General features: G+C 38.3%; 1 protein-coding gene across 2 annotated transcripts in view; it reads left to right on the plus strand.

The window, feature by feature from the left end:
• LOC136043922 (cyclic AMP response element-binding protein A-like) overlaps nt 1-15,815 on the plus strand; it is a 294,352-nt gene that overhangs the window by 209,664 nt on the left and 68,873 nt on the right. The gene's annotated exons all lie outside the window — the stretch shown is intronic.

The following is a 15,815-nucleotide window of genomic DNA, read 5'->3' on the forward strand; positions in this document are numbered from 1 at the left end:
AAAGGCGCTTAAATTGTGACAAGTGCTGTTGATTGGCTCAAGAGAAAAACTTCGTAAATCAGTCATTGTTTGGAGCCAAGTCCAAACAATAAGTGATTTAAAGCTTAAAACGAACATTCATACTGTTTATGAGGGGGTAGTGGCCTATTTCTCCCAGTGTTTACACTAAAGTTAATCTACTGCTTAGTTAAAAGTATTTTGGAGTGCAACTATTATATCTAGATGTAAATCGCACCTTTCTGAATACCATATACTATAATGTAAACAATGAACAAATTACCTAACTTACAGGCCTTGCGCTAAGGGCTGTGGGGAGGGGGTGACATCTCCATATGGCGTCAGAGGAGGTGGGAGACTGTTTTTACCCTATCACGTTTGAATCTTAAAAGGGAACTGGAGCTTTCAATTTCTAATCAAATCAGCCTTCTCCAAAGTTTATACGCCACCCCTTTCATAAGAAACCTTATGTGCCCCTCAGAGCATAAGCTACAAGCCTTACCCCTAGGATTCGAGGATTTTTTTTTTCAACACCGAAAGCCATGTTATATGATGTTAGGACTATTTTGAATAAAATGACAATCTGAGTTAGGCCTACCAATGGCAGGCAGGAACTGGCCCGGACTTAGCTCTCATAAGTTTTGGAATAAAATATCTTCATGGGGGAATATTATATTTTTTTTGGAGGGGGGCGGGGGGGTGTTCAGGCCATTGAGGTCCAGGGATAACGTTTCCATCAGTTTTGGAATAAAATATAGTTGATAGCTTTTCTTCAGGGAGGGGGTGGGGCCATGGAGGTTTAGGGGCTAGCTTCCATAGATGTTGGAATAAAATATCGTTTTTTGGAGGGGGAGGCGTGTGGGAAATGGAGGGCCAGGTGTCAGCTCCCATAATCCTGGAAAAACATAGATAATAATTTGTTTTGGGGGGAAGGAGGTCGGGCCTTAGAAGGCCAGTGGTCAGCTCCCATGAGTTTTGGAATAAATTATCGTTAATTTTTTTGGGAGGGGGAGGGGGGATCGGTCCATAGAGGGCTAGGGGTTAGGTTCTATTAGTTTTGGAATAAAATATCGTTATTTTTTGGGGGGGTTTGAGCCATGGAGGGCTAAAGGTCAGCTTCCATAATTTAGAAACAAAATATCGTTAACAACTCTTTACTTGGGGGATGGGTCGGGCTATAGAGGAAAAAGGGTTAGCTCCCGTTATTTTTGGAATAAATAGTCGTTAATAAGCCTTTTTTGGGGGAATCAGGTCACGGAGGGCCACTTGTTAGGCCCCATAATTTTTGGAATGAAATATCATTACTTTTTCGGGGGGATGGCGGATGGGAGGGTCGGGCAATGGAAGGCCAATGGTCAGCTCCTGTAAGTTTGGAATAAAGTATAGTTAGCTTTTTTGGGGGGATGAGGCAACGGAGGGCCAAGGGTCAGCTTCGGTAAGTTTGGAGTTAATTATTGTCAATATTGTTTGAGGGGTGGTGGTTTGGGCCATGGAGGGCCACGAGTTAGTTTCCACAAGTTTTGGAATAAAACATCGTTAATAAACTTTTTTAGGGGGGTCTGTAGGGCCAGGGGTAAGCTCCCATAAGTTTTGGAGTAAAATACTGTTAGTAAGCGTTTTTTGGAGGGGAATCAGACCATGGAGCTCCAGGGGTCCGTTCACTTTAGTTTTGGAATAAAGTATTATTAATTACTCTTTTTTGGGGGAAGGGGAACAGGCCATGGGGAGCCAGGGGTCAGCTCCCATAAGTTTTGGAAGAAATTGTTGTTACTATGTATTTTGGAGGGGGTTGGTCCATGGAGGATCATTTGTCAGCTCCCACAATTTTTGGAATAAAATATCCTTAATAAGTTTGCTATTTTGGAGGTCTAGGGGGCAGGCCCCTTAACTTTTGGAATAAAATGTTATTAATGAGTCTTTTGGAGGGCTATTGCACAGCTCCCAACTTTTGCAATAAAATGTTATTAATAAGTCTTTTTTGGGGGGAGGGGGATCGGTAATTGAGGGAGGGACAGGAGTCAGCTCCCTTAGGTTTTTGAATCAAATATCGTTAATAAGTTTATTTTGAGTGGGGAGTTCGGGCTTATCTGATCTTTGAACTATTCTAATAACCCTTTCGCAAAAACTTTATATGCCCCCGATACATAGCCCCCAGGCTCCGGGGAGTTGTGTCAACCCCGGAATTTTGTTATCTGATCTTCGAACTACTTTTAAGAAAATGGCCATGTTAAAATTTTTATTGGCAGCATTTGGGGAAAAAATCGGGGGTCAAGTTGCTCTCCGATCACTTTTCACTCTTAAAAATGGCACTAAAACTTTCGATTTTCAGATGAATGACCACCCCCCCCCCATCTTTACGCGACCACACCTTCAAAATGAAGTGTCTCTGGGAAAAAAACAAACAAAAAACATTGAAGCCTTATGGCCTTTACGCTATAGCATCGCCTCTGATTAATTAAAGAAACTTTCTGAAATAGAATTTCTATAATGAAAGGTAAAGGCCATAGATAGATAAATGGATGGATAAACAGATCAGTGTATTTCAAAAGCCCAAGAGCCATATGCACATAAACATTTATAAAAACATAAATAAAATAAGGGAATCAAAGCACACAGAAACAGACCATAAAGCGAAAAAAACCTAATCTTGAGACAAAATAAATATATTGTGTAAACTTCTCTTCTTTCTAAGCACTTATCATTAGTTATGCCCCAGGGGCCAATAAGTTTTTTATAAAAGGGGTTGTCGTGGGAACTTTACAAGAGGATCATTTGATTGGATTTTTTTTTGTTCTATTTCCCCTTTAAGAGCCAAACCTGATAGAGAGCATTTAGCCCACCTCTTCCCTGATATTCTCTTTTCCCGAAAAGCATTCAATTGACATGATGAGATAGCCATTTTGTTACCAATAGTCCAAAAATCATATAACAATGTCTTTAGGGCGGACACAATCCCCCAGAGCCCATGGGTAAGAATTGTAAGTTATGGCCCGGGGCATATAAGGTTTTTATGGAACGATTCGTTTTATAAACTTAGAATTTATACAACATTTGATTGGAAGTCGGAAGTTTTAGTGCCTGTTTTAAGAATCTAAAGGTATATGGGGGGTAAGCAGCCCTTCTCTCATACCCATTCATTCTCCAAACGCATCCAGTCAAAACTTTGAGACAGTCAGCTTTGTTCAGCATGGTAAAAGGGTCCAGCGACTATGTCTTTAGGGATATTGGGCTTGTTACCCCCCCCCCTGCAATTATGCAAATGGCCCATTATATTTTAAAACTAAAAGTTGATTTAAAACTAAATCAAAACGCATCGTGCTTATAGTTGCCAATAAGAAACCTCATAAGTATATCGAGAACAACTGGGGGTATTTGGTTGAAACTTTTGGGGCTACTACTATCACTACTTCAGCTCTTGCAATTTAAATAAATAAAAAGAGTGTAGGTGTGTTCAGGCTGTCAAAGAGTAAAGATAGAATTTTGGGAATGACCTTTAGTTTATTTTTCAGGTCAACTTCTAGAGTTATAAAACTAAATTAAAAAATACTGTTTGTGCCAGGATTAAAAATCGTTGAAAAAGCTTCTCCAACATACAAATAGCAACCCAAACTATAGATTCTTATAGGGAAACCGAGAAGATATAAAATATAATCTTTTTCCATGAAAAAAACCATGTCAATAAAAAACGAAGAGAAATTAATTTAAAAAACTGTATCCACAAAACAAGCTTTTAAGAAAAGTAAAGAGCTACAATAAACCAAAAATTGGTAGAAATAAAGTCAAATAGTCTTCTGAGCGTACTACTACCGCAAATCGCAATCAATAAATAAATCAAACTCAAAATGAACAGAAATTGCAATAAATAGCTGATTCAAACTCAAAACGGGTAAAAATTAAAATGAGTAGGGCTGATAACCCCATGCCTTATCAAGACCAGAACATAATTTGCGCTTACTGTTTTGAAAAATTAAATGTTTTATTTTATTTTCTTTACTTTTATAAATAAAAAATTATCAAAACTTTAAGGAATAAATATAAGCATATCAAACAGTTAGTGGTAGTAAGGAGCGACCCGGCTCAATAGTAACCGAAACTCTAAAAAATGGAATTTTGATACCAATAGTTACATCAAAGGAATCGCATTTTAATGCTGATTTTAAACATATAAGTTTCATCAAGATCAGTTATACCCATCAAAAGTTACGAGCCTGAGAAAATTTGCCTCATTTCAGAAAATAGGGGGAAACACCCCCTAAAAGTCATACAATCTTAACAAAAATCACACCATCAGATTCAGCGTATCAGAGAACCTCATTGTTGAAGTTTCAAGCTTCCATCTACGAAAATGTGGAATTTTGCATTTTTTGCCAAAAGACAGATCACGGATGTTTTTTTTTTTGTTTTGTTTTTTTTTTCCAGGGGTGATTGTATCGACTGATTGGTCCTAGAATGTCGTGAAAGGGCTCATTATAATGGAAATCAAAAGTTCTAGTGCCCTTTTTAAGTGACCAAAAAAATTGGAGGGCGCCTAGGCCCCCTCCAACGCTCATTTTATCCCAAATACCACTCAGATCAAAATTCTGAGATAGCCATTTTATTCAACATAGTCGAAAAACCTAATAACTATGTCTTTAGGGACGACTTACTCCCCTGCAGTCCCCTCGGGAGGGGCTGCAAATTACAAATTTTGACCTGTGTTTACATATAGTAATGGTTACTGGGAAGTGTACAGACGTTTTTAGGGGGATTTTTTTGCTTAGGGGGAGAATTGAGGGGGGTTTACGTGGGAGGATACTTCCATGGAGATACTTGTCATGGGGGAAGAGAATTTCAATGAAGGAGGCGCAGGATTTTCTAGCATTATTTGAAAAAAACAATGACAAAATAAATATGAAATTTTTTCTACTGAAAGTAAGGAGCAGCATTAAAACTAGAAACGAACAAAAATTATTATGCATATGAGAGGCTTACCTCCTCGTTATACCTCACTCTTTACGCTAAAGTATTTTTAATAATTTCAACTATTTATTCTCCGGCCTTTGTGATTCAGAGCTCATTCTCAAGAAATTGGGACAAAATATAAGCTTCAGGGTAAAGAGCGAGGTATCGACGAGGGTGAAACCACCTCATACACGCAATAAAAATATACGAATATAGAAGTTCGTTACATAACTTAATTCGTAAGTTACGTATATTTTTTACCAATGAAAATGTTTGTAAAAAATTAAAAGTTCTAGTTGCTTTTTTAAGTAATCAAAAAATTGGAGGGCAACTAGGCCTCCTCTCTCGCTCCTTTTTTCTCAAAATCTTCCGATTAATTGCAATCAATTAATATGCAAATTCCGTTTTAATTATTTGTGTGCGGAGAGCCAAGATCAAAACATATATTAATTCAAAAACGTCCAGAAATTAAATAAAAAAAACAAGTTTTTCTTAAATGAAAGTAAGGAGCAACATTAAAACTTAAAACGAACAGAAATTACTCCGTATATGAATGGGGCTTTTCCTCTTCAACGCCCCGCTCTTTACGCTAAAGTTGCTTACTGTTTTAAAAATAGAGTTAAGAGAAAGAGTCAAACTGCTATCTAGAGTTTTTGCTATCTCAAAATTTGGAATGGAAGCCTTTGGGTAAGCGAGTGCGGGGCTGAGGGTTGCCCTTTGCTCACTTATGACTCTTAAAAAGAAGTAGAAGTTTCAATTTCCTATCGAATGATCCCTCTTCAAAGTTAATATGACCATCCCTTTATCAAAAACCATATGTTAACAAAGAGCAACTTGCATAGATTACAAATATTGCCCCGTGGGCTTTGAGGAATCTAATAACCTCTAAGTTATAGTTATTCGAATTTTGGACTATTTTGAAGCAAGTCAGTTATTTCAAAATTTTAATCGGATGCATCTGAAAAAAAAAACGCACGAAAGGGGGAGAGTAAGGCTACCTTCTGATCATTCTAACTCTTAAAAGTGCAAACAAAATTTCGATTTCACTAATGGTTCATTTTCAGGAACTGCAAGAGTAGCCTATCCTGAAATAATATCTTACCTTATTTTCCATATTTTTTTTTAGACGAAGCCTGAAATTATATTTCCGATTAAATAAAACACCGCTAATTCTACTGTTTTCAGACACTGGGGCCAAAAATTCATTTTTGAAACTAAATTCAACATATATGCGCAATAATGAGTTTTCGAAAAAAAACTGTAGGTTGCTTCTCTTAAAATAGTTATTTTAGCTATTTCAAAACTTTAATCAGATGCATTTGAGGATAACACGTGCGAAGGAGGAGGGGGCTGGTTACCCTCTGATCATTATCAACTCTTAAAACGTGCAAAAGAAATTTCGATTTCCAATAGGATGAACCTCCTCCGAAGTCTATACGACCACGCCTTCCACAAGAACTTCATATGTTAAAGATTGGTAAGTTGCATAATTTATAGCCCTTTCCCCGAGGGCTGGAAGGGGATGGGTTCAAACCTGGAGCCAAAAATATTTAACATTTGGACTGTTTTGAATAAAGTGGCTATCTCAAAACTTTGATACGACACATTTAGGGGAAAGAAGGCGTGAGGTGCCTGTTGCCCTCTGATCACTTTCGGCTCTTAAATGGGAAACTAGAACTTTCAATTTCTAATCAAATGAGCCTCCTTCCATAAGACCTTATATTCCCCTGAGGAATAGCTTACAACTCTTGACCTCGGGCTTTGCGGGCTGATCGACTCCAGGGGCATTGTTATATGATTCATGGACAATTTTGAACAAAATGTCTATCTCAAAATTTCGACCGAATTCATCACGGGAATCTTCTGTCTATGTTGGATAAAATTATTATCTAAAAAATCCGATCGGATGCATTTGGGGAAAAGAGGGCATGGGAAGGAGGCTAGTTGCCCTCCAATCACTTTGCACTCTTAAAAGAGAACTAAAACTTTCAATTTGCAATCAAATGGGCCCCCTTCAAAGTTTAGATGACTACCCTTCCAAAAAAACTTATATGCCCCCGGGACATAACTCTCAATACATGTTCCTGGGCTCTGGGGCGTTGTGTTGACCCCAGAGTCTTTGTTATCTAAGCTTTGAACTATTTTGATAAAAAACGGCTATCTTAAGGTTTTGATTGGATATATTTGGGAAAAAGAGGGTGTGAGGGTGCTATTGGCTCTTCAATCACTTTTGACTCTTAAAAAGGAAATTAGAACTTTTAATTTCCAATATTTCCAATCTGATGAACACCCTCCAAACCTATACGGCGATTCCTTCTATTGAAACCTTATATTGCCCCCGGGCATAGCTTTCAATACATGCGTGTGGGCTCTGGAGCTGGAGGGGGCTCTGTCGCCCTGAGTTTTTGTTATTTTATCTTTGAACTATTTTGAACAAAATGACTGTCTCAAAATTTTAATCGGAGGCATTTGGTGAAAATTGGGCGTGAAGGGGAGGGCTAGTTGCTCTCCCATCGCTTTTCTCTCGTAAAGAGGGCCCTAGAAATTTCAATTTCCAATGCAATTTCAATTTCATCCTCCAAAGTATAATTGCCGACGCCTTCAATAAAAACTTCATATGTTAACGATGAGTAACTACAACTACCATCATTTATAGCCCTTACCGCGAGGGCTGGAGGGGGTTCAAACCTGGAAGCATAGTTATTTGTCATTTAAACTATTTTCAAAAAAAAATGGCTGAGTCAAAATTTCGATCCGATACACTTGGGGAAAAGAGGGCGTGAAGGGAGGGTGGCTAGTTTCCCACAGATCACTTCTGAATCTTAAAATCGAAGTGGAACTTTCAATTTTCAATCAAGTAAGCTTCCTCCTAAGTTTTTAAGACCATCACCTCCATAAGAACCTGATATGCCCCTAATGCGTAACTTACTACCCTTACCCCGGGCTAGCACGGGATTCTGTCAACCCTAGAGGGTTCCATAAGACCTTATATTCCCCTGAGGAATAGCTTACAACTCTTGACCTCGGGCTTTGCGGGCTGATCGACTCCAGGGGCATTGTTATATGATTCATGGACAATTTTGAACAAAATGTCTATCTCAAAATTTCGACCGAATTCATCACGGGAATCTTCTGTCTATGTTGGATAGAATTATTATCTAAAAAATCCGATCGGATGCATTTGGGGAAAAGAGGGCATGGGAAGGAGGCTAGTTGCCCTCCAATCACTTTGCACTCTTAAAAGAGAACTAAAACTTTCAATTTGCAATCAAATGGGCCCCCTTCAAAGTTTAGATGACTACCCTTCCAAAAAAACTTATATGCCCCCGGGACATAACTCTCAATACATGTTCCTGGGCTCTGGGGCGTTGTGTTGACCCCAGAGTCTTTGTTATCTAAGCTTTGAACTATTTTGATAAAAACGGCTATCTTAAGGTTTTGATTGGATATATTTGGGAAAAAGAGGGTGTGAGGGTGCTATTGGCTCTTCAATCACTTTTGACTCTTAAAAAGGAAATTAGAACTTTTAATTTCCAATATTTCCAATCTGATGAACACCCTCCAAACCTATACGGCGATTCCTTCTATTGAAACCTTATATTGCCCCCGGGCATAGCTTTCAATACATGCGTGTGGGCTCTGGAGCTGGAGGGGGCTCTGTCGCCCTGAGTTTTTGTTATTTTATCTTTGAACTATTTTGAACAAAATGACTGTCTCAAAATTTTAATCGGAGGCATTTGGTGAAAATTGGGCGTGAAGGGGAGGGCTAGTTGCTCTCCCATCGCTTTTCTCTCGTAAAGAGGGCCCTAGAAATTTCAATTTCCAATGCAATTTCAATTTCATCCTCCAAAGTCTAATTGCCGACGCCTTCAATAAAAACTTCATATGTTAACGATGAGTAACTACAACTACCATCATTTATAGCCCTTACCGCGAGGGCTGGAGGGGGTTCAAACCTGGAAGCATAGTTATTTGTCATTTAAACTATTTTCAAAAAAAAATGGCTGAGTCAAAATTTCGATCCGATACACTTGGGGAAAAGAGGGCGTGAAGGGAGGGTGGCTAGTTTCCCACAGATCACTTCTGAATCTTAAAATCGAAGTGGAACTTTCAATTTTCAATCAAGTAAGCTTCCTCCTAAGTTTTTAAGACCATCACCTCCATAAGAACCTGATATGCCCCTAATGCGTAACTTACTACCCTTACCCCGGGCTAGCACGGGATTCTGTCAACCCCAGAGGGTTCCATAAGACCTTATATTCCCCTGAGGAATAGCTTACAACTCTTGACCTCGGGCTTTGCGGGCTGTTTCGACTCCAGGGGCATTGTTATATGATTCATGGACAATTTTGAACAAAATGTCTATCTCAAAATTTCGACCGAATTCATCACGGGAATCTTCTGTCTATGTTGGATAAAATTATTATCTAAAAAATCCGATCGGATGCATTTGGGGAAAAGAGGGCATGGGAAGGAGGCTAGTTGCCCTCCGCAACTAGGGCGTGAAGGGGAGGGCTAGTTGCTCTCCCATCGCTTTTCTCTCGTAAAGAGGGCCCTAGAAATTTCAATTTCCAATGCAATTTCAATTTCATCCTCCAAAGTCTAATTGCCGACGCCTTCAATAAAAACTTCATATGTTAACGATGAGTAACTACAACTACCATCATTTATAGCCCTTACCGCGAGGGCTGGAGGGGGTTCAAACCTGGAAGCATAGTTATTTGTCATTTAAACTATTTTCAAAAAAAATGGCTGAGTCAAAATTTCGATCCGATACACTTGGGGAAAAGAGGGCGTGAAGGGAGGGTGGCTAGTTTCCCACAGATCACTTCTGAATCTCAAAATCGAAGTGGAACTTTCAATTTTCAATCAAGTAAGCTTCCTCCTAAGTTTTTAAGACCATCACCTCCATAAGAACCTGATATGCCCCTAATGCGTAACTTACTACCCTTACACCGGGCTAGCACGGGGTTCTGTCAACCCCAGAGGCATTGTTATATGACCTTTGGACTATTTTGAACAAAAGAGCTATCTAAAAATTTAGAACGGAAGCATTTGGGGATTAAATAAAAAAAACAAGTTTTTTTAACTGAAAATAATGAACGATATCAAACAGTTCGTGGTAACGAACTGTAGTAAGGAGCGACCCTTCTCAATAGTAACCAAAACTCTAAAAATGGAATTTTGATACCAGTAGCTACATCAAATGAATTGCATTTTAATGCTGATTTAAAATATATAAGTTTCATCCAGTTTAGACTTACCCATCAAAAGCTACGAGCCTGAGAAAATTTGCGTTATTTTAGAAAATAGGGGGAAACATCCCCTAAGAGTCATAGAATCTTAACAAAAATCACACCATCAGAATCAACGTATCAGAGAACCCTACTGTAGAAGTTTCAAGCTCCTATCTACAAAAATGTGGAATTTATATTTTTTGCCAGAAGGCAGATCACGGATGCGTGTTTATTTGTTTGTTTTTTTCTCAGGTGTGATCGTATTGATCCAGCTGTTTTAGAATGTTGCAAGAGGGCTCATTCTAACGGAAATGAAAAGTTCTAGTGCCCTTTTTAAGTGACCAAAAAAATTGGAGGGCACTTAGGCCCCCTCCCACGCTAATTATTTTCCCAAAGTAAACGGATCAAAATTCTGAGATAGCCAGTTCATTCAGCGTAATCAAAACACCTTACAACTATGTCTTTGGGGACGACTTACTCCTCCACAGTCCCCGTGGGAGGGGCTACAAGTTACAAACTTTGACCAGTGCTTACATATAGTAATGGTTATTGGCGTTTTCAGGTGTACAGGCGTTTTCAGGAGGATTTTTTATTGGGAAGAGGGGTTGAGAAGAGGGGGATATGCTTGGGTAACTTTCCATCGAGGAATTTGTCATGGAGGAAGAAAATTTCCATGAAGGGAGCGCAGAAAAACAATGAAAAAATAAATATGAAAAAGTTTTTTTCAGCTGAAAGCTAGGAACTGTATTAAAACTTAAAACGAACAGAAATTATTACCCAAATGAGGGGCGCACCTCCTCCTAATACCTTGCTCTTTACGCTAAAGTATTTTTAGTAATTTAAACTATTTATTCTACGGCTTTTGTGATTCAGGGGTCATTCTTAATGAATTGGGACAAAATTTAAGCTTTAGTGTAAAGAGCGAGGTACTGACGAGGGGGGTGAACCCCCTCATATATGTAATAAAAACATGAGAATACAAAAGTTCTTTGCGTAAGCTAATTTATAAGTTAAGTATATCTTTTACTAATAAAAAGATTCGTAAAAAATTAAAAGTTGTAGTTGCCTTTTAATTAACCAAAAATCGGAGGGCAACTAGGCTTCCTCCCCCGCTCTTTTTTCTCAAAATCATTCGATTAAAATTATGAGAAAGCAATTTAGCAAAAAAAAAAAAAAATGCAAATTTCGTTTTAATTATTCCTCTGCGGAGAGCCAAAATTAAAACATGCATTGATTCAAAAACGTTCAGGAATTAAATAAAAAAAAGTTTTTTAAACTGAAAGTAAGGAGCGACATTAAAACTTAGAACGAACAGAAATTACTTCGTATATGAAAGGGGCTGCTTCCTCATCAACGCCCCGCTCTTTACGCTAAAGTTTTTTACTGTTTTAAAAAGAAGAGTTGAGAGAGAGTCAAAATTTAGCGTAAAGAGCGGGGCGTTGATGAGAAAGCAGCCCCTTTCATATACGAAGTAATTTCTGTTTGTTTTAAGTTTTAATGTCGCTCCTTACTTTCAGTTAAGAAAAAACTTGTTTTTTTTTATTGATTAAAACTTTAAACGAACTGAAATTACTCCGTATATGAAAGGAGCTGTTCGCTCCTCAACACCCCGCTTTTTACGCTAAAGTTTTACCATTTCTCTCAACTCTGCCTTTTAAAACAGTAAAAAACTTTAGCATAAAGAGCGGGGTGTTGAGGAGGGAACTGCCCCTTTCATATATGGAGTAATTTCTGGTCGGTTTAAGTTTTACTATCGCTTTTTTACTTTCAGTTAAAAAAACTTGTTTTTTTATTTAATTTCTGAACGTTTTTGAATTAATGCATGTTTTGATGTTGGCTCTGCACATGAATAATTAAAACAAAATTTGCACATTAATTTATTTTTATGGCTAAATTGCTTTCTCATAGTTGTGTTCGGACGATTTTGAAAAAAAGAGGAGCGGGGGAGTAGGCCTAGTTACCCTCCAATTCTTTGGTTAAATAAAGAGGCAACTAAAGGTTTTAATTTTTTACGAACATCTTTATTAGTAAAAATATACGTAACTAACGAATTAACTTACGTCACAATCTTCTATATTCCTAGGTTTTTATTACGTATATGAGGAGGTTCCCCCCCTCTTCAATACTTCGCTCTTTTACTAAAACTTAAATGGCCGTAGAAGTAAAACAAAGGCCGTAGAAGAAATAATTGAAATTAATAAAATTACTTTAGCGTAAAGAGCGAGGTATTAGGAGGAGGTGAGCCCCTCATATACGTAATAATTTGTGTTCGTTGTAAGTTTTAATGCTGCTCCTTACTTTCAGTTGAAAAAACTTTTCATATTTATTTTTTCATTGTTCTTTAAAAAATGCTAGAAAATCCTGCGCCCCCTTCATAGAAATTTTCTTCCTCCATGACAAATTCCTCCGTGGAACAAATTCCTCTCCGCATAACCCTCTCCCCTCAAACCATCCCCCAACCAAAAACATTCCCCTGAAAGCGTCTGTACACTTCCCAGTAACCATTGCTATATGTAAACACTGGTCAAAGTTTGTAACTTGCAGTCCCTCCCACGGCTACTGTGGGGGATTAAGTCGTTCTCTAAGACATAGTTATTACGTTTTTCGACTATGATGAATAAAATGGTTATCTCAGAATTTTGATCCAGTGACTTTGGTAAAAAAAAATGAGCGTGGGAGGGGTCCTAGATGCCCTCCAATTTTTGGTTCATTCAAAAAGGTCACTAGAACTTCTAATTTCCGTCAGAATGAGCCCTCTCATGGCATTCTAGGACCACTGGGTTAATAAGATCCCCCCCAGGGAAAAAAAAACAAATAAACACGCATCCGTGATCTGTCTTCTAGCAAAAAATGCAAAATTCCACATTTTTGTAGATAGGAGCTTGAAATTTCTATTAACTGTTTGAAAAGAGGGTGTTATAGGTGCTATTTGCCCTACGACCACTTTTGATTATTTAAGAAGGGAGAAGACATCAGTAAATATATTTAAGCTCTTTACGTGCACACAAAGGAACCAAGAGCTTTCCATAACTAGGAAACTTTCCAAAATAGCGAATGTTTCAACTGGGCTTAAAAACACAACACTTTAATAGCATGGATAATACTTCGAAAACTGACTAAAATATAACTTTAATTTGCCACAGAGTTAATTAAAAAATGGAACGTTTAGCCAAAAAGTGTTAGTAGTGGTAGTAGCAGTAGAAGTGGTGGCAATTGTAGTAGTAATAGCAGCTTGTAAAAATTGCCTTTTTGGTCAATTGATCATCTTCCTTATCATTTCCTGAAAGTTTCAAACCAATATACTAAGTGATTCCTTAGTTAAGCCCTTTTGACAACCCGTATACACATAACAAGTTTTGAATTAATTTAACACTATCATCAACCTTCTGTGAAAGGCTTACCTGAATACCCTTCCTCTTTGTGGAAAGTAAACGTTAAACATCCTTACCCTTGTCAATAACATATAAGATACATAAATAATAAAAAAGTTGCCCAACTGACAGCCCTTGCCTTGAGGGCTGTGAGGGGGTTAACATCCCCAAATGGATAATTACTGGATCTTTGGACAATGCTGAAGAAAATCGAAGTCTCAGTGTTTTAATTGGATATTTGTTTTGGGAAATAATGGGCGTGGGGGGGGGGCTGATGGCCTTCCATTCTTTTTTTTACTCTCAAAAAGGGCAATATCTTATATACCCCCAGGGCATAACTTACAACCCTTGCCCTGGGGCTCTTGAGGGTTGTGTTAACCCTGGAGACATTTTTATATGCTCTTTGGACTATTTCTAAGAAAAACACTATTTCACAATTTCTAATACATGCATTTGGGGAAAAGAAGGCGTCGAAAAGGGACTTGTTTCCCTCCATCACTTTTGATTCCTATAAGGGAGCTAGGACTTTCAATTTCCAATTAAATAAGTCTCCTTTAAAGTTTATACAACCACGACTTCCATAAGAACTTATATGCCCCCGAGGAATGACTTATAACCCTTGTAAAAGGCTCGATTGGGTTGTTTCTACCTCGAAGGCCCTGTTATATGATCGTTGGGCTATTTTAAACAAAATAACTAGCTCAAAATTCCTATCTGAGGCATTCGCGGAAAAGAGGACGTGGGGAGGTAGGGCCAGTTGCTCTTTGACTCTTGAAAAGGACACTAGAACTTCGGATTTCCAATCAAATGACCCCGTCCAAAGTTTATACGACCATCCTTTCCAAAAAAACCATATGATTTAATAGTGGGCAACTAGTAAAACTTTCAACCCTTGCCCTGAGGAATCTTGGGTGGGGGGAACAAAACAATCAGAAGCAGATGCTGAATACTGCTGTAATACATTGGCCCATGGGTGGGTCTTGACAGATGAATTATATCTGTCAATTTGCGACTATTCGCATCTTTAGTGTTGGTAACACTTTACTGGCGCGTAACATACCTATTGCTTGCAAAACTTTGCCTACTTGTAGTACAGTGAGCGTAATTTCAGTTTATCTGTAGCCGTAAAAATGTGCTAAAATGGGCTAAGGTACAGATAACGAGTCAAAATCATAGCATTATTTACACCTGAGCCAACAGACGACGATCAAACTTCCACTTGTTAGCCACTATACAGCTCTATACGTAAAAGAAGACCGCTTCTGAAAATGAGAAAGCAGTAACTGCTGTGTCTCTAGATACCTGGGGGCCCAGGTATACCATATTATCCACAAGCTCAAAAATAGAATCACCAAGTGTGACGCTGCGACTAGCATCTGATTTCGAGATAAAAAGCAGTACTTCAGACTTTACAGCATTAAGCTGGAGTCCAGTATGGGCATGCTCTTGTTGCAAATTGATAAAATTAGCCCGTGCAGAGACCGGCTCAGGTTCAGCACGTCATCTGCATAAGCAATCAAAGGCAAATTAATACCACACAGAATATAAGTCATAAGTGACTTCAACTGTGGCCTTACAATAGTGTTATTAAATACTTTCAGTGACAAAATAGCACATTATCTAACCCTCTTCTTTAGTGGAGGAAGGGGATTTCCACGCGGAGAAACAGAAGAAGTATATAAGAGACTAGTACACTCCTTAGCTAGTAGAGGGAGCTTAAGTTCCACTTTCAGATTTTTATACATGTCAGCCAGCAGGGTTAGGATGCAGGGGTCAACACCGGCCGAACCAAAATCAAATTTAATCTCTTCGTGGAGAAATGAATCAAATGCGTGTAAAGCAATACTTTCGGAGTGTTTTTCTGCATCAACTAAAGCGGATACCAAAGCAGAAAGGGTATGATCACATGACAGCCAAGACGAGACTGAAAAATGAACTGATGGGCCTGAACTGTACATTTAGTTCTCAATTCATCAATTATCAATTTCTCAAAAATTTTACAAAATAAAGTTGCAACTGTTATTGGGTGAAAAGACGAACATTCAGAAGGAGGTTTGTCCTTCTTAGGGATATGAGTCAAACATCCAATTGAAAAAAGAATCAGGGACAAATCCCATATTAAATATCATTTGGTAAAGTAGTACTAAGTGTTCCATCAAAAGTTCACCACACAACGACAATGCTGTGCAGAGATCCTATCAAATCCTAGACTTTTTTTTCTTCAGTTTACCAATTGCAGAAATATTCAGGATCTTGGTAATAATCAGTC

The sequence above is a fragment of the Artemia franciscana genome, chromosome 2 (assembly GCF_032884065.1).
Source record: "Artemia franciscana chromosome 2, ASM3288406v1, whole genome shotgun sequence".
NCBI lineage: Eukaryota > Metazoa > Arthropoda > Branchiopoda > Anostraca > Artemiidae > Artemia > Artemia franciscana.